Source organism: Pleurodeles waltl, chromosome 1_1 (assembly GCF_031143425.1).
Source record: "Pleurodeles waltl isolate 20211129_DDA chromosome 1_1, aPleWal1.hap1.20221129, whole genome shotgun sequence".
NCBI classification, from domain to species: domain Eukaryota; kingdom Metazoa; phylum Chordata; class Amphibia; order Caudata; family Salamandridae; genus Pleurodeles; species Pleurodeles waltl.
In genome coordinates, this window is record NC_090436.1 from 404,634 (window position 1) to 424,301 (window position 19,668).

Consider the following 19,668-nt stretch of genomic DNA (forward strand, 5'->3'; position numbering starts at 1 on the left):
AAGGAAAGGTAGCAATGTGGAATAGATAAGTTGGGGAGGTGGTGCCTGGAGTGTAAAATTAAACTTAAGTAATACTAGAGACTTGCAGTTAAAAAAAAAAAGTTACCTGTCCTTTATATCTGAGAAGACACTTGCTAAATTCCAACTGGCCCAGAACCATGCAGCTTAACTCATATTTAGCTTAGGAAGTTATGACCAAATTGCATCTGCCTTCAGGAAAATCCATGGGATCTTGGTTGAGCAGATAATTGAATGCAAGACCCTTGCAAGGCCATTTCCATCATCCACAAGTCTCTTCAGTTGTTCCCCAGGTACCTAACCAAACACTTTTGGTCTGTCAGCCTCCAATGCAAAATCTACCTCCCTGAACCTACTGGCTACCTACTTGCACAATCTTGGTATTTGAAAGATCATTCCATGTGCATTGGTGTACTCTATGGAATGCCCCCTTCTCATCAGCCCCATATCCTATACACCACATTCTTCCCCTCATCTCCCACAGGAGGCCAATTCTTACTCTACTTCTAAAAAGCAGCCATTTCCCAGACCTTGGTGTCACTCCCCAAGATTTGGGATTATTTGTTGTGGGTGGAAGCCCACATAATACTGTTTGCCCAGTCTGCACCAGTCATTCTGCACATGACAACAAGTTGGCTGACTGTGCACGGAGCAAACTAGGGTGGCATGGTGAGCAAAAGAACAATGGATTTAACCCAGATCTGTGACTGGGGTGAGTGTTTGAAAAGTTTCAGCACTCCCGTCCATCATCCTTTTGTGTTGCTAAAGTCACCCTAAGTGGCCAGGGCATGCCCAGACGTGGGTTCCTTGCTCACTGTGCCACTGGATTCAAGCTAGTCTAGCTGATGAGGGGTGATAACCCAAAACTGGTCCCAGGGTGCTTGTTTTCGGTCCTAGGATGACCTGGCCTGGCAGTTCGGGTTGAACTGTCCCCAGGGTCAAGGCTGATTTGCATATGGCTGGGTTCAAACTGGAGTGGCATGGTGAGCAAAAGAACAATGGATTTAAGCCAGATGTGTGACTAGGGGTGAGTGCTTGAAATGTTTCAGCATTCCGCCCATCATCCATTTGTGTTGCTGCATGGTCAGACTGACTGCACTCACCATCCTTAAGGCTGCAGCAGCCTTTTGGGTTGTGTAACAAAGGCTAAGCCAGCCTAGCAAGGAGCCAGTTTATCTACAGTAATAAAAAAAAAAATTTCTTCCAGGTGGCCCCAGCCGTAGGCCCGTTGGTTAATTGTGGATTCCACACCTTTCTTATCTAGGCCTAGCCCCTTCCATAGACCTCACAGCACTTAAGTCATGTAGGCTGGACTTCTGTCCATTATCACTTTGCAGGCACTTTGCACACACGGATATATTTTAAGATGTTTGTTGGGTATTTGGGAACTACTAGTCACAGAACACATTTTGTGCTGTTTCATTCCATAACCACCTGCTATAAATCAGTCCCTTTTAAAAGCATAGCTAGGCTGGCTGGATAAGGTGGTACCCGAGTATGATTAATATGACATACTCTATTTGAGGAACAATACTTTTATCACCTCCAGAAGAAAGCTTTGACTGCTTAATATTGCAGGAGAGAAGTTTCTTAAAGGAATACCTCTAAACCAAATGAAAAAGTCGATTCTGAAATGGCAATCGTAAACAACACTGTCCTCCATAGATGCTGCCACCTAAATCATCTGTTGCCTCTGATCCAAGTAAAGATCTCACAATATACTCCTGCCTTTTTCCTATCTCAGAAATATATTTTGTGACTTTAAAAAAAAAAGGTAGCAACGAGATGTCAGAAGATGCAGAGAGGTGTTGAGTCTGCTGAATGTTTTTTGAGCAGAGGAACAACCAGAGCTTGTTTAGTTTTTACATTGATAGGAACATCGGATGAGGCAAGCAAGATATTGCAGAGCGAGTTCAAGACAAGAGTTACGATCTCTAGATCTCCGGACAGGACTCGGGCAGGAAGGAGTCCCACTGGGAGTGAGATTTGATGGAACGGTTAAGATGAGTAATAGAGTACAAGGACAGCAGGCTGAAATTCAACAGAAACATTGAGGATGGTTTAAGATCGCAACCCGTTGTGAAGGATGTTACATGCATTTCAAAACAATGACTTTTTTTTTTTTTACATTTTGTTACAGGAAAAAAAAAGAGATAGGGAATTGTAAACTTTGGAAGAAGTCACAACAGGCTTAGCAGCACACACTGGTTCAACAACATTTTTATCTCTTCTCCAGCCTCTTACTTTCTTTGCGGATTCTGCCACTTACATCCACCTCTCCTTCCCTTGCTCTAATTTCACCTCATTTCTTGCTTACTTTTGCTGGTTCAGCCCCCTTTTTTACCCACTTGAAACCTGCATTATCTCCTGTTAACTTATCTCTCACCAAGCATCTTACATTCTCGCTTTGATTCTGCCACTCTTGAATCAATCTTTCCCCTCAATCCTCTACTCCTTTCCTCCCATTTTTCCACCCAGCCTCTCACCTTCTCTTGCCTCAGCGTATTTGCTGGTCCCCCTGCCTTTTACACCCGTCTCTCTCTCTGTTCCTCAGCCTCTTCTTGCTGGTTTTGCTCCTCTAATGTTCACATCTTGCCTCCATATGCTGCGGTGTACCCCTCTTCTCACAATAGCTGTTCCCTTCATTTACATTCATCTCTTCCCTTCCAGACTCTACACTCTGAATGTTTATTTTTGCATTGATTCTGCCCCTCCTAACATTAATCTCTTTTGCACACTATTATAGGTGAGCAAAGCACTGAAAACGGGAATCAGATGCCTGGCTCTGCTCAGCCAAAGGTCCTCTTGGAACCTCAAGCCCAAAAGGAGGCAAGCTTTCACAGGAGGCGACGTAGCCTAGTGGCCACAGCTGCCAACCAAACATCAATGGGAGCCAAGCTTCAATCCTGGTCTCGTTCAGCATCCTGTTGATTCCAGGTAAATCTCTGTGCTGGAAAATAATTACTGTGGTCTGTGTCTGGTGTGATGCACTTTCATGTCCATGGCCAACATATGTACTATGTAAAACTATCAAAAATACAACGTGGACGCTGTCTGTCACCCAGACTCTAGTCTCATCCTCCAAGTATTAAAGATGAAGTATTAAGCTTTAATGCCATAAAGAGATACCCATGTAGTGGCTGAATTGCACAGTGAGAAACTGGAAAATCTACGCTCAAACCAGGCTTCACTGCGTGACCAGATTGTGTGATACTAGGCAAATACTTTATTTCACCAACCTCCGCACATTCAAATATGTGCAGTCAGGGTGTGTGCTCGACAACACCTCCTTGTGTTTGGTGTAGTAGACTATACGTTTCATTAGAATACAGTCCACGCAAAGGGTACACGCGAACCCTGACATGCCTCTTAGTCAGAGCAACTGGCATTATTTTGTTTGGTGGTCACTGCGTTTTTCTCATAATTATGGATTTGTCGCATTTGCCACATAATAAAAAATTTTTTGTTTCTAGCTCAGATGCTATTAAAACATAGCACTTGTTGCTGCACTGTGGTAAGGCCCTCACAAAGGTTAACTAGTCATTTTTGTGTTGCTTATTGCTGTATTAGGGTGACTGACAAAATTATGAGGTAATACTATCACAAAATGTGTCCCATTATGCCACATAATTTGTCTTTTCTTGCAACATAATTTAGTGAACCATGCCACCTAATTTGGTCTTCTCTTGCCACATAATTCCTGTGGTCCTGCTTTTAGTTCACTAATCCCAGCAATATAATCAGGACAGGGGTAGCAGTGTTCCTGGTTCAAGTTTAAAACTCAGTTCCATGTACTAAGGTAAAATGCTTCTCCGTGATGAAGAAATGTGTTTTTTTTAATGTTGATGTTGCGCAGTTTCCTGCATTCTAGGTGAGGGGAATTGTTCTATCTTTTGTTGTGGGCCCTGCTTTACATTCAGGCAGGGACAGGGCTCAGTTTACACCCAAGGGTACTTCAAGTGCTCATCTCATCACTGTTTTCATGCTGATGCCGTGATTAGCTTTCTGAAGCCTTTTCAGCCCAGGGGAGGAGGGCACTCTTTCCCCTCAGCCTTGCAGCTATGCACTTTGGCTGCTGGGCCTCGTAACACTTGAGTCTCTTGAAAGGCAGCATAGGCCCCTTAGATCTCAGAAGGAGAGGAGCCCTGGGCAGCTGCCCACACGGCCCAAGCCTAGCTCCGTCTATGGTGCAATGCTGTTCAACATGTATCCTAGGAGTCGCCTTCTCTTTTTGCGAGGCCCCCCTGCTTCATCTCTCACACACCGATTACTCCTTTTGATGGCCAGTGCGGCGGACCACCTGCCATCTCCTCACTCAGCCCGACAACTCTTTGTTACCAGGTCATATTGACTGAATGGGCTTGGGTAGTGAGAGCTAGAGAATGCTTCTGAGAGGGATCTGAAGCAGGCCCCAAGAGGTGGGGACCCACCCCTCCTTGTGCCTCGCAGAACTAGGCAAGTGGGGGAAGGCACAGTGGGGTGAGCTTTGATTGAACTTCCAGAGAAATGGTCAAACCTCCATTTCTCAACAGGCACCTGAGCCCTCCTGTCATCTATCCCCCCCACCTTTTTCCCCGGGACCCTGAATAAGTGTGACTATGGCTGGAATCGGTCTAGAGTTCTGGGAGGTGGCAAAGGTTTTCTTCAGCTCAGTACGTGGGGGTGGGGTAGTTGTGGTTGGCTGAATGGTGGAGACGGTTTTGGGTCACCTGGTGTGCAAGTACAATATCTATTGACCTGCTGGATATAAGTACACCGCATTAGTGTGCTGTGTGTGCAAGTGCATGCCATACGAACCTGTCTGATATCCGTAGCACCAGGTATCGGTGCTGAGTGCGTGGGAGTGACTGCCTGTGAATAACAACACTGTACAGCGGTGTCGCCCTACACGTTGATTCTTGCCAAAAGTGTATTAAGTTTGACATTCGTTTTACCCGTGCTGCCACTGCCCATGAGGCTATTTAAAAGTGTTATAATTACCTATGTGTACACATTACTGCTGTCGTTGTGAGACTATAACTGTGTGGGATTGAATTAGAATAATTGCTTTGGTGGGTCTTTTGCTGACAAAGTTTTGCACTGCATGAGGGTGCTGGAGGTTAAGTAGGATCTTTCCCAAAGTGCACATATTACGAATGTCATTTTAACTCAGGGTAATACTGCTAGTGATATTTCCAAATGTGATTTATGCCCAGAGATACACGATGTGCATGTTGTTAACTAATGTGTGTCGAATACAAATTTTATTTACATACATCTTCGGTGAAATGTTTGTGACGCTCAGTTTATTGGTTGTGTGAGAGATCTGTGCCAATGCTTTACACATTGCCCCTGTGATAAACCAGACACTGGGTGCTAAGCTACCCTGGGGGGGGCGTAGGTTATATAGTGAGTGCAATCACCCACCCCTGACGGGAGTGGTAGGCTGTATCTGGCCAGGGCCTCGCCTCAGCCAACCAGAGCGTTCCGCCTCCAGCAAGGATCATTACACAATAATGCATTATTTAATACAAAATAAACAAAGGGAATTCAGAAAAAGGTACCTAGCTTTGGCTGCAGCAGGAGTCATGTTGTGCTGCCCCCAAAGTAAAGAGTTATGTACCCTGACAGGTTGATGATTTTATAGGAACTTCAGTTTTGTGTTTTTAACTGTTTGATAGGCTGCTGAATAACTGCAGTGAAGACCGAGAAGGGTAATCTGAGCCCACAGGCCTGACAAATAATGTTTGCTTAGCACTCTCTGAGGTAGTCTGAAATGATCAGCTAAGAATATTTTAAATTGGATTGGAATTGATCTACGGTCCTTAAATTAAAAGAAGAATTGAAGCCTTCTTTTATGTTTGTGCACACAGGTGCAACTAGTTCTACTTTGAGGACAGCTGAGGAAGCAGTACGCTGCTAGTGAGGCCTGCTTCTTTGAAAGGCTTCCGGCAGGCGTGTGGCTGCAGGCGTGGTCTTGTACCCTCCTACCTGTGATAATCTGAGCAGCGGAGGGGGACGCGCAGAAAATGCCAAATTGAATGTTAAAGATATTGAAACTGTTGCGGATGCGAGATGATTGTTCCACCATATGCTGCACACATAGGATTGTCAATGTCTTATGACAGTGGTCCTTGTTGCGGTGCTGGCCGCTTGTTGCCAAAAAATGCTGTGGTGACAAGTGGAATCAGGAGTCCTATGCTAAAGTCTTGTTTATTTGCAGAGAAGGAGCAGTGGCAGCCTCCCGGCCATGAAACACTCCGCAACTGCCGGCTGGCCTAAACATAACATCCGCAGAAGGGAGTTGAGTCCTTTCAAGGTTCTGCTTCCATGCTAACCTGGTCGGATGGTACCTGGGCCCTCGCCAGGCACGGCTACCACACACCGTCCTTGCGTTTTTAAAGGTTTCTTACCAAAAATCACTGTTGAACAGGCAAATGCAGAGAAGACTGTGGAGTATTGGACATAGCTGCCAAGATCTCAGATTGCTAAGTGTGACATTTTCCAAATGTCGGTGTAAAGATGAGTGACATTTCAACCACTATGAGTGACACTTTCTTGCAAGCAAAATCAAGTGATAAACACGGGGAAACCATATACATATTGTAATTTATAGAGCATCCTACACCTTCCCTTGTACTCCAGGGCCACCGTGTGGCCTCTGATGAACACTACTCGGAGCTTACCTAGCAAAGTGAGAAACTAGAGCAAGAAGGTTTTACCACACTTCAGGGCTTGAGTGATAACCTCAGGGATTGCGGAAATGCGTTCTTCTAACGTGAGATGCGTGACACTCGGCAGGGCTGAACTGGATTCTTCCATGAGTGACGCTATAGAACTGCAGTAAAACCTGCGGCTTTTGAGCCACTATCTTTGAAGTGCAGTAGATGGCACTTGCATAGTTGGTCCCTCCTCATGGCGCGGCATTGCTGGACCTCACGTCGGTCAAGGACCCTCAGCTGCTCCTCTGTGGCGCAGCTCGGGCTGGGCTCCTCGGTGGGGCCCATATGTTCTCCTCTCACGGAGACAACTGTGAACCTCACCGGCCCTCGGACCCAGTCCCTGCCTTACTCCGAGCTCAGAGGGCGGACGGGGAGAGGGGTGGGGGTGCTTCCGGGAAGGACACAGTATTCTGATTGGCTGCACGTCTCACTTTAACCCTCAAGAGTTTCTGATTGGCTGTTGTAGGAGCTGGCCTGACCTGTAGTGGGTACCAGGTCCAGTTATCCCTTATTAGTGTAGAAGAGGTGTTTCTAGCAGCTTAGGCTGATAGAAGGTAGCTATAGCAGAGCAGCTTAGGCTGAACTCGGAGACATGCAAAGCTCCTACTACACCACTGGTGTCATATGCACAATATCATAAGAAACCACAATACACAGATATACTAAAAATAAAGGTACTTTATTTTTATGACAATATGCCAAAAGTATCTCAGTGAGTACCCTCAGTATGAGGATGCCAAATATACACAAGATATATGTACACAATACCAAAGATATGCAGTAATAGCAAAAGGAACTAATGCAAGCAATGTAAAGTTACAATAGATTGCAATAGGAGCACATAGATATAGGGGCAACACAAACCATATACTCCAAAAGTGGAATGCGAACCACAAATGGACCCCAAACCTATGTGAGCTTGTAGAGGGTCGCTGGGACTGTAAGAAAACAGTGAGGGTTAGAAAAATAGCCCACCATAAGACCCTGTAAGGTAGGTGTAAAGTGCACCTACAACCCCCAGAGAGCACAGAAGTCATGATAGGGGGATTCTGCAAGGAAAACCAACACCAGCAAAGCAACAACAGTGGATTTCCAGACCTGAGTACCTGTGAAACAAGGGGACCAAGTCCAAGAGTCGCGACAGTGTCAAGAGTGGGCAGATGCCCAGAAAATGCCAGCTGAGGGTGCAAAGGAGCTGCCACCGGATGGAAGAAGCTTGGTGTTTTGCAAGAACGAAGAGGACTAGGAACTTCCCCTTTTGGAGGATGGATGTCCCATGTCGTAAAGAAGCTTGCAGAGGTGTTCCCACGCAGAAAGACCACAAACAAGCCCTGCTAGCTGCAAGAGTCGCAGTTAGGGTTTTTGGATGCTGCTGTGGCCCAGGAGGGACCAGGATGTTGCCACTTGGATGAGGAGACAGAGGGGTCGCCCAGCAAGTCAGGGAGCCCTCACAGAAGCAGGCAGCACCCGCAGAAGTACCGGATCAGGCACTTAGAAGAGGAGTGAACTGGAGTCCACCCAAAGTCAGAAAAGGGAGTCCCACGACGCCGGAGGACAACTCAGAAGGTTGTGCACTGCAGGTTAGTGTGTCGGGGACCCAGGCTTGGCTGAGCACGAAGGAAATCCTGGAAGAGTGCACAGGAGCCGGAGCAGCTGCAAATCACGCGGTACCCAGCAATGTAGTCTAGCGTGGGGAGGCAAGGACTTACCTCCACCAAACTTGGACTGAAGAGTCACTGGACTGTGGGAGTCACTTGGACAGAGTTGCTGAGTTCCAGGGACCACGCTCGTCGTGCTGAGAGGGGACCCAGAGGACCAGTGATGCAGTCTTTTGTTGCCTGCGGTTGCAGGGGGAAGATTCCATCGACCTACGGGGGATTTCTTCAGAGCTCCTGGTGCAAGAAGGAGGCAGGCTACCCCCAGAGCATGCACCACCAGGAAACAGGCGAGAAAGCCGGCAGGATGAAGCGATACAAGGTTGCAGTAGTTGTCTTTGCTACTTTGTTGCGGTTTTGCAGGCGTCCTGAGCAGTCAGCGGTCGATCCTTTGGCAGAAGGTGAAGAGAGAGATGCAGAGGAACTCTGGTGAGCTCTTGCATTCGGTATCCGAAGAATTCCCCAAAGCAGAGACCCTGATTTGCCAGAAAAGGAGGTTTGGCTACCTAGGAAGGAGAATAGGCTAGTAAGAAAGGTAAGAGCCTATTAGAAGGAGTCTCTGACGTCACCTGCTGGCCCTGGCCACTCAGAGCAGTCCAGTGTGCCAGCACACCTCTGAATCCAAGATGGCAGAGGTCTGGGGCACGCTGGAGGAGCTCTGGGCACATCCCCTGACAGGTGCAGGTCTGGGGAGTGGTCACTCCCCTTTCCTTTGTCCAGTTTCGCGCCAGAGCAGAGCTGGGGGATCCCTGAACCGGTGTAGACTGGCTTATGCAGAGATGGGCACTACTCCTCCCCAGCCCTGACACCTTTTTCCAAAGGGAGAGGGTGTAACACCCTCTCTCTGAGGAAGTCCTTTGTTCGGCCTTCCTGGGCCAGGCCTGGCTGGACCCCAGGAGGGCAGAAACCTGTCTGAGGGGTTGGCAGCAGCAGCAGCTGCAGTGAAACCCCGGGAAAGGCAGTTTGGCAGTACCCGGGTTCTGTGCTAGAGACCCGGGGGATCATGGAATTGTCCCCCCCAATGCCAAAATGGCATTGGGGTGACAATTCCATGATCCTAGACATATTACATGGCCATGTTCAGAGTTACCATTGTGATGCTATACATAGGTAGAGACCTATGTACAGTGCACGCGTGTCATGGTGTCCCCGCACTCTCAAAGTCCGGCGAATTTGCCCTGAACGATGTGGGGGCACCCTGGCTAGTGCCTGGGTGCCCACACACTAAGTAACTTTGCCCCCAGCCTTCATCAGGTGAAGGTTAGACATATAGGTGACTTATAAGTTACTTATGTGTAGTGTAAAATGGCTGTGAAATAATGTGGACATTATTTCACTCAGGCTGCACTGGCAGGCCTGTGTAAGAATTGTCAGATCTCCCTATGGGTGGCAAAAGAAATGCTGCAGCCCATAGGGATCTCCTGGAACCCCAATACCCTGGGTACCTCAGTACCATATACTAGGGAATTATAAGGGTGTTCCAGTATGCCAATGTGAATTGGTAAAATTGGTCACTAGCCTGTTAGTGACAATTTGGAATGCAGAGAGAGCATAACCACTGAGGTTCTGGTTAGCAGAGCCTCAGTGAGACAGTTAGGCATCACACAGGGAACACATACATATAGGCCAGAAACTTATGAGCACTGGGGTCCTGGCTAGCAGGGTCCCAGTGACACATAACAAACACACTGACAACCTAGGGTTTTCACTATGAGCACTGGGCCCTGGCTAGCAGGATCCCAGTAAGAGAGTGAAAACACCCTGACATATACTCACAAACAGGCCAAAAGTGGGGGTAACTGGGCTAGAAAGAGGCTACTTTCTCACAGCTGTCATTCTTCACTCTAACTGTCCATTATCACGTTCACGCTTCTGATTGGCTAACCTTCCAGGCTTTGCCTCCAGCCCTCCAGTAACCTCTCTCGAAGAAAGGGACGGAGCTGGGATATTTTACTTCCGGGTCAAGGGTGTACTTCCGGTGCAGGGAGAAGATGCAGAAGAGAGTGAAAGGAAGGGAACCGAGGCCGGTGATGGTTCCGCCGGAGCCCAGGTGAGTCTGTGCCCTCAGTAGAGGGAGTCAGGGCAGGTGTTATACACTGAGGGTCTCCCCTTTCCTGGGGGGTGCTGGGTTGGGAGGACCTCTGGCAGGTCCTGACCCTGTGTCTTAGCCCAGGGGGGTGGGGAGGCAGGTCCGAGTCCTCTACCCCTCCGCTCCCACCCCAGGAGAGTGGGCCCCAGACCTGTGGAGGCTTGCACCATGATTAGTGCTCTGATGGTGCTCTCCGTAGTAGGTGCACTGGTGACAATGTGTGAAGTCTGCATTTACACATCACTGGTGCACTAGTGACACTGTGCAGTCTACATTTACACATCACTGGTGCACTAGTGACACTATGCAGTGTGCATATCACTGGAACACTAGTGACACTGTGTGCAGTATACATTTACACATCGCTGGTGACACTGCACTCTACACATCACTGGCGCACTAGTGACACTGTGCAGTCTACATTTACACATCACTGGTGCACTAGTGGCACTGTGCAGTGTGCATATGTAGGAAGTTGGCTCTGTATGCACTATTTCAAAGTAAGGAATAGTATGCACAGAGTCCAAGGGTTCCCCTTAGAGGTAAGATAGTGGCAAAAAGAGATAATACTAATGCTCTATTTTATGGTAGTGTGGTCGAGCAGTAGGCTTTATCAAAGGAGTCGTGTTAAACATTTGTTGTACACACACAGGCAATAAATGAGGAACACACACTCGGAGACAATTCCAGGCCAATAGTTTTTTGTATAGAAAAATATATTTTCTTAGTTTATTTTAAGAACCACAGGTTCAAGATTTACATGTAATACTTCAAATGAAAGGTATTGCAGGTAGGTACTTTAGGAACTTTGAATTAGAAAAATAGCATATACACTTTTCACATAAATCACATATAGCTATTTTAAAACTAGACAGTGCAATTTTTAACAGTTCCTGGAGGGAGTAAGAGTTTGTTAGTTTTTGCAGGTAAGTAAACCACCTACGGGGTTCAAGTTTGGGTCCAAGGTAGCCAACCGTTGGGGGTTCAGAGCAACCCCAAAGTTACCACACCAGCAGCTCAGGGCCGGTCAGGTGCAGAGGTCAAAGTGGTGCCCAAAACGCATAGGCTTCAATGGAGAAGGGGGTTCCAGTCTGCCAGTAGGTAAGTACCCGCGTCTTCGGAGGGCAGACCAGGGGGGTTTTGTAGGGCTCCGGGGGGGGGGGGACAAGTCCACACAGAAAGTACACCCTCAGCAGCGCGGGGGCGGCCGGGTGCAGTGTGCAAACATGCGTCGGGTTTTCAATAGGTTTCAATGGGAGACCAAGGGGTCTCTTCAGCGATGCAGGCAGGGGGGGGGCTCCTCGGGGTAGCCACCACCTGGGCAAGGGAGAGGGCCTCCTGGGGGTCACTCCTGCACTGGAGTTCGGATCCTTCAGGTCCTGGGGACTGCGGATGCAGAGTCTTTACCAGGCGTCGGGATCTGAGGAGCAGGCAGTCGCAGTCAGGGGGAGCCTCGGGATTCCCTCTGCAGGCGTCGCTGTGGGGGCTCAGGGGGGGCAACTCTGGCTATTCACAGTCTCGCAGTCGCCGGGGAGTCCTCCCTGAAGTGATTGTTCTCCACAAGTCGAGCCGGGGGCGTCAGATGCAGAGTGTCAAGTCTCACGCTTCCGGCGGGAAACGCAAGTTGTTTTAAAGTTGCTCCTTTGTTACAAATTTGCAGTCTTTGGTGAACAGGGCTGCTGTCCTCGGGAGTTCTTGGTCCTTCTAGAGCAGGGCAGTCCTCTGAGGATTCAGAGGTCGCTGGTCCCTGGGGAAAGCGTCGCGGGAGCAGTGTCTTTAGAAGGGGGGGAGACAGGCTGGTAGAGCTGGGGCCAAAGCAGTTGGTGTCTCCGTCTTCTCTGCAGGGTTTTTCAGCTTAGCAGTCCTCTTCTTCTTAGGTTGCAGGAATCTAGTTTCCTAGGTTCTGGGGAGCCCCTAAATACTGAATTTAGGGGTGTGTTTACGTCTGGGAGGGCAGTAGCCAATGGCTACTGTCCTTGAGGGTGGCTACACCCTCTTTGTGCCTCCTCCCTGAGGGGAGGGGGGCACATCTCTAATCCTATTGGGGGAATCCTCCATCTGCAAGATGGAGGATTTCTAAAAGTCAGAGTCACCTCAGCTCAGGACACCTTAGGGGCTGTCCTGACTGGCCAGTGACTCCTCCTTGTTTTTCTCATTATCTCCTCTGGACTTGCCGCCAAAAGTGGGGGCTGCGTCTAGTGGGCAGTGATCTCCACTAGTTTGAGTTCCCTGGGACATTGTAACACGAAGCCTGAGCCTTTGAGGCTCACTGCTAGGTGTTACAGTTCCTGCAGGGGGAGGTGTGAAGCACCTCCAGCCAGAGCAGGCTTTTGTTTCTGTCCTCAGAGAGCACAAAGGCCCTCACCACATGGGGTCAGAAACTCGTCTCTCAGCAGCAGGCTGGCACAGACCAGTCAGTCCTGCACTGAACAATTGGGTAAAATACAGGGGGCATCTCTAAGATGCACTCTGTGTGCATTTTTTAATAAATCCAACACTGGCATCAGTGTGGGTTTATTATTCTGAGAAGTTTGATACCAAACTTCCCAGTATTCAGTGTAGCCATTATGGAGCTGTGGAGTTCGTTTTTAACAGACTCCCAGACCATATACTCTTATGGCTACCCTGCACTTACAATGTCTAAGGTTTTGCTTAGACACTGTAGGGGCATAGTGCTCATGCACCTATGCCCTCACCTGGGGTATAGTGCACCCTGCCTTATGGCTGTAAGGCCTGCTACAGGGGTGACTTACCTATGCCACAGGCAGTGTGAGGTTGGCATGGCACCCTGAGGGGAGTGCAATATCGACTTATTCATTTTCTCCCCACCAGCACACAAGCTGGCAAGCAGTGTGTCTGTGCTGAGTGAGGGGTCCCCAGGGTGGCATATGACATGCTGCAGCCCTTAGAGACCTTCCCTGGCATCAGGGCCCTTGGTACCAGGGGTACCAGTTACAAGGGACTTACCTGGGTGCCAGGGTTGTACCAATTGTGGAAACAATGGTACATTTTAGGTGAAAGAACACTGGTGCTGGAGCCTGGTTAGCAGGGTCCCAGCACACTTCTTCTTCTTCTGACACTGTGCCGTCTACATATCGCTGGTGCACTAGTGACACTGCAGTCTACATTTACATATCACTGGTGACACTGTTTGCAGTCTACACATCACTGGTGCACTAGTGATGTTTGCAGTCTACATATCACTGATGACCCTATGTGCAGTCTACATTTACGCATCACTAGCGATTCTGTGTGCAGTCAACATTTACACATCACTGGTGCACTAGTGACACTGTGCAGTCTACATTTACACATCAATGGTGACACTGTATGCAGTCTACACATCACTGGTGACACTGTGTGCAGGCTACATATCACTGGTGCACTAGTGATACTGTGTGCGGTCTAAACATCACTGGAAACACCATGTGCAGGCTACATATCACTGGTGCACTACTGACACTGTGCAGTATACATTTACACATCACTGGTGACACTGTGCAGGCTACACATCACTGGTGACACTCTATGCAGTCTACACATCACCGGTGACACTGTGTGCAGGCTACATATCACTGGTGCACTAGTGACACTGTGCAGTATACATTTACACATCACTGGTGACACTGTGCAGGCTACACATCACTGGTGACACTCTATGCAGTCTACACATCACCGGTGACACTGTGTGCAGGCTACATATCACTGGTGCACTAGTGACAGTGTGCAGTATACATTTACACATCGCTGGTGACACTGTACAGTCTACATATCGCTGGTGCACTAGTGATACTGTGTGCAGTATACATTTACACATCGCTGGTGCACTAGTGACACTGTGTGCAGACTACATATCACTGGTGCAATAGTGACACTGTGCACTTTACATATCACTGGGGCACTAGTCATAATGTGTGCAGTCTATATATCACTGGTGCACTAGTAACACTGTGCAGTCTACATTTACACATCACTGGTGCACTAGTGACACCGTGTGCAGTCTGCATATCACCGGTGCATTAGTGACACAGTGTGCAGTTTCATATCACTGGTGCACTAGTGACACTGTGTGCAGTCTACACATCACTGGTGCACTAGTGACACTGTGTGCAGTCTACATTTACACATCGCTGGTGCACTAGTGATACTGTGTGCAGTCTACATATGACTGGTGCACTAGTGACACTATGTGCAGTATACATATCACTGGTGACACTGTGTGCAGTCTACATGTGCACAACTGGTTGTGCCTCTCTCTACCTGTTTCTTTCCCTCTGTTTGTGCCTTTCTCTTCCCGTTTCTTTCCCTCTGTTTGTGCCTTTCTCTACCCGTTTCTTTCCCTCTGTTTGTGCCTTTCTCTACCTGTTTCTTGCCCTCTGTTTGTGCCTCTCTCTACCCGTTTCTTGCCCTCTGGTTGTGCCTCTCTCTACCCGTTTCTTGCCCTCTGGTTGTGCCTCTCTCTACCCGTTTCCTGCCCTTTGTTTGTGCCTCTCTCTACCCGTTTCTTTCCCTCTGTTTGTGCCTCTCTCTACCTGTTTCTTGCCCTCTGTTTGTGCCTCGCTCTAGCCGTTTCCTGCCCTCTGGTTGTGCTTCTCTCTACCCATTTCTTGCCCTGTGGTTGTGCTTCTCTTTTACCGTTTCTTGCCCTCTGTTTGTGCCTCTCTCTACCCGTTTCTTGCCCTTTGGTTGTGCCTTTCTGTACCCGTTTGTTGCCCTCTGTGCCTCTCTCGACCCATTTATTGCCCTCAGGTTGTGCCTCTCTCTACCCGTTTCTTGCCCTCAGGTTGTGCCTCTCTCTACCCGTTTCTAGCCCTCTGGTTGTGCCTTTACCCGTTTCTTGCCCTCTGTGTGTGTCTTTCTCTACCCGTTCCTTGCCCTGTTTGTGCCTCTCTCTACCCATTCCTTACCCTATTGTTGTGCCACTCTCTACCCGTTTCCTGCCCCGTTTGTGCCTTTCTGTACCCGTTTCTTGCCCTGTTTGTGCCTCTCTTCATTTTTCTTGCCCTTTGTTTGTGCCTCTCGTCCCATTGTTTGCTTGTTTCTTGCCCTCTGTTTTTGCCTCTCTCTACCCGTTTCTTGCCCTCTGGTTGTGCCTCTTGTGAGAAAGTAGCCTCTTTCTAGCCTTGTTACCCCCACTTTTGGCCTGTTTGTGAGTGTATGTCAGGGTGTTTTCACTGTCTCACTGGGATCCTGCTAGCCAGGGCCCAGTGCTCATAGTGAAAACCCTATGTTTTCAGTATGTTTGGTATGTGTCACTGGGACCCTGCTAGTCAGGACCCCAGTGCTCATAAGTTTGTGGCCTATATGTATGTGTTCCCTGTGTGGTGCCTAACTGTCTCACTGAGGCTCTGCTAACCAGAACCTCATTGGTTATGCTCTCTCATTTCTTTCAAATTGTCACTAACAGGCTAGTGACCAATTTTACCAATTTACATTAGCTTACTGGAACACCCTTATAATTCCCTAGTATATGGTACTGAGGTACCCAGGGTATTGGGGTTCCAGGAGATCCCTATGGGCTGCAGCATTTCTTTTGCCACCCATAGGGAGCTCTGACAATTCTTACACAGGCCTGCCACTGCAGCCTGAGTGAAATAACGTCCACGTTATTTCACAGCCATTTACCACTGCACTTAAGTAACTTATAAGTCACCTATATGTCTAACCTTTACCTGGTAAAGGTTAGGTGCAAAGTTACTTAGTGTGTGGGCACCCTGGCACTAGCCAAGGTGCTCCCACATTGTTCAGGGCAAATTCCCCGGACTTTGTGAGTGCGGGGACACCATTACACGCGTGCACTACACATAGGTCACTACCTATGTGTAGCTTCAAAATGGTAACTCCGAATATGGCCATGTAACATGTCTATGATCATGGAACACATAGTTGGCACAATCCCATGATCCCAGTGGTCTGTAGCACAGACCCTGGTACTGCCAAACTGCCTTTTCAGGGGTTTCACTGCAGCTGCTGCTGCTGCCAACCCCTCAGACAGGTTTCTGCCCTCCTGGGGTCCAGCCAGGCTTGTCCCAGGATGGCAGAACAAAGGACTTCCTCTGAGAGAGGGTGTTACACCCTCTCCCTTTGGAAAATGGTGTGAAGGCAGGGGAGGAGTAGCCTCCCCCAGCCTCTGGAAATGCTTTCATGGGCACAGATGGTGCCCATTTCTGCATAAGCCAGTCTACACCGGTTCAGGGACCCCTTAGCCCTGCTCTGGCGCGAAACTGGACAAAGGAAAGGGGAGTGACCACTCCCCTGACCTGCACCTCCCCTGGGAGGTGTCCAGAGCTCCTCCAGTGTGCTCCAGACTTCTGCCATCTTGAAAACAGAGGTGCTGCTGGCACACTGGACTGCTCTGAGTGGCCAGTGCCACCAGGTGACATCAGAGACTCCTTCTGATAGGCTCCTTCAGGTGTTGCTAGCCTATCCTCTCTCCTAAGTAGCCAAACCCTCTTTTCTGGCTATTTAGGGTCTCTGTCTCTGGGGATTCCTTAGATAACGAATGCAAGAGCTCATCAGAGTTCCTCTGCATCTCTCTCTTCACCTTCTGCCAAGGAATCGACTGCTGACCGCGCTGGAAGCCTGCAAAACTGCAACAAAGTAGCTAAGACGACTACTGCAACTCTGTAACGCTGATCCTGCCGCCTTCTCAACTGTTTTCCTGGTGGTGCATGCTGTGGGGGTAGTCTGCCTCCTCTCTGCACTAGAAGCTCTGAAGAAATCTCCCGTGGGTCGACGGAATCTTCCCCCTGCAACCGCAGGCACCAAAGAACTGCATTACCGGTACTCTGGGTCTCCTCTCAGCACGACGAGCAAGGTCCCTTGATTCCAGCAACTCCAAGTGACTCCCACAGTCCAGTGACTCTTCAGTCCAAGTTTGGTGGAGGTAAGTCCTTGCCTCCCCACGCCAGACTGCATTGCTGGGAACGGCGTCTTTTGCAGCTACTCCGGCCTCTGTGCACTTCCGGCGGAAATCCTTTGTGCACAGCCAAGCCTGGGTCCACGGCACTCTAACCTGCATTGCACGACATTCTAAGTTGGTCTCCGGCGACGTGGGACTCCTTTGTGCAACTTTGGGTGAGCACCGTTTTACTCCTCTTCGTAGTGCCTGTTCCGGCACTTCTGCGGGTGCTGCCTGCTTCTGAGAGGGCTCCTTGTCTTGCTCGACGCCCCCTCTGTCCCCAGACGCAATTGGCGACATCCTGGGCCACAGCAGCATCCAAAAACGCTAACCGCACGACTTGCAGCTAGCAAGGCTTGTTGGCGATCTTTCGGCGGGAAAACACTTCTGCACGACTCTCCACGGCGTGGGGGATCCATCCTCCAAAGGGGAAGTCTCTAGCCCTTGTCGTTCCTGCAGAATCCTCAGCTTCTACTGTCCAGTAGCAGCTTCTTTGCACCCACAGCTGGCATTTCCTGGGCATCTGCCCCTCTCCGACTTGCTTGTGACTTTTGGACTTGGTCCCCTTGTTCCACAGTTACCCTCGACTGGAAATCCATCGTTGTTGCATTGCTGGTTTGTGTCTTTCCTGCAGAATTCCCCTATCACGACTATTTGTCCTTTGGGGAACTTTAGTGCACTTTGCACTCACTTTTCAGGGTCTTGGGGTGGGCTATTTTTCTAACCCTTACTATTTTCTAATAGTCCCAGCGACCCTCTACAAGGTCACATAGGTTTGGGGTCCATTCGTGGTTCGCATTCCACTTTTGGAGTATATGGTTTGTGTTGCCCCTATCCCTATGTGTCCCCATTGCATCCTATTGTAACTATACATTGTTTGCACTGTTTTCTAAGACTATACTGCATATTTTTGGTATTGTGTACATATATCTTGTGTATATTTGCTATCCTCATACTGAGGGTACACTCTGAGATACTTTGGCATATTGTCATAAAAATAAAGTACCTTTATTTTTAGTATATATATCTGTGTATTGTGTTTTCTTATGATATTGTGCAAGTGACACTAGTGGTACTGTAGTAGCTTCACACGTCTCCTAGTTCAGCCTAAGCTGCTCTGCTAAGCTACCATTATCTATCAGCCTAAGCTGCTAGACACCCTATACACTAATAAGGGATAACTGGGCCTGGTGCAAGGTGCAAGTACCCCTTGGTACTCACTACAAGCCAGTCCAGCCTCCTACACCTCTCTCTACCCGTTTCCTGCCCTTTGTTTGTGCCTCTCTCTACCCGTTTCTTTCCCTCTGTTTGTGCCTCTCTCTACCTGTTTCTTGCCCTCTGTTTGTGCCTCTCTCTACCAGTTTGTTGCCCTCTGTTGCACCTCTCTTCCCATTTTTTGCTTGTTTCTTGCCCTTTATTTGTGCCACCTTTCCCATTTTTAACTTGCTTCTTGCCCTCTGGTTTTGGGCCGTGGTTTTTATAATCCCCCCCTCCCGTTCGCCACCCCTACCCCATTGCCAAAGGCAATATATCGCTCATTCCTGAGGCCTATTGGTTTTGCCACTGCTTGTTAGGATCCTGGCATTCTTGGATTATTCCTCAGTTCGTTTTAGCTCGTCGGGGTGAGGCTTACATGGATTGGCATTGCTTCAAACCTGTGTATGTTTCATAGAAGATCTTGAAAGTGGCTACGATTCTGGTAAGTTGCCCCTTGTCGTGTGCAGCACGCTCAGTCAGGCCAGCCCTAGATTTAGTTAACAGCACTTTGCCTGCAGAAATACAACTTTGAGCATTGTATTTCTAAGCATTCATCCAGGAGTGGATTTGATTCCCTATCAGCACATGTGCAGACACAGAAGAGTTCAGGCCACTTAACCAGCTGCTGGTCCTGACCGGTTGTGAGCCTGCAGTATTTATATATGTTTGAAGGGACACTCTTGCTCTGAAACGAATTTACCTGCAGCTTTGGTCAGTGAAGAGGTCCAAAGAAGAGAACCATTAACTAAGAAGTTGCTAATGCGAGCTGTCAAGTACGTTTTTTAAAGCCTGAATTTTCTCTAATACTTCAGCTATTAAAGTTTTTCTTGCTCAATTGTATATATTTATAACAGTTTTGCATTAAAATAGATACTAAAAATATATTTCTCTGTCTTCTCGGTAGATTCCAACATTTTCTTCTACTGGCTGTAAGAATTAAAACACATTTAGGCTGGTTTCGCTGCATTCGTCTGTACATCTTGTCCCTCTTTGAAGGCAGATCTGTTGGCGATAAGCACTATTACCGAACCAGCGTGAAACCCAAGG

General features: G+C 48.5%; 1 protein-coding gene across 1 annotated transcript in view; it reads left to right on the forward strand.

Moving 5' to 3' along the window:
- The window catches only part of LOC138291575 (uncharacterized), a 649,831-nt gene that overhangs the window by 7,454 nt on the left and 622,709 nt on the right, over positions 1-19,668 (forward strand). The window contains exon 2 of the mRNA XM_069230320.1: positions 2,765-2,955. The gene's annotated coding sequence lies outside the window, so the exon portion shown is untranslated. The remainder of the gene's footprint in view (positions 1-2,764; positions 2,956-19,668) is intronic.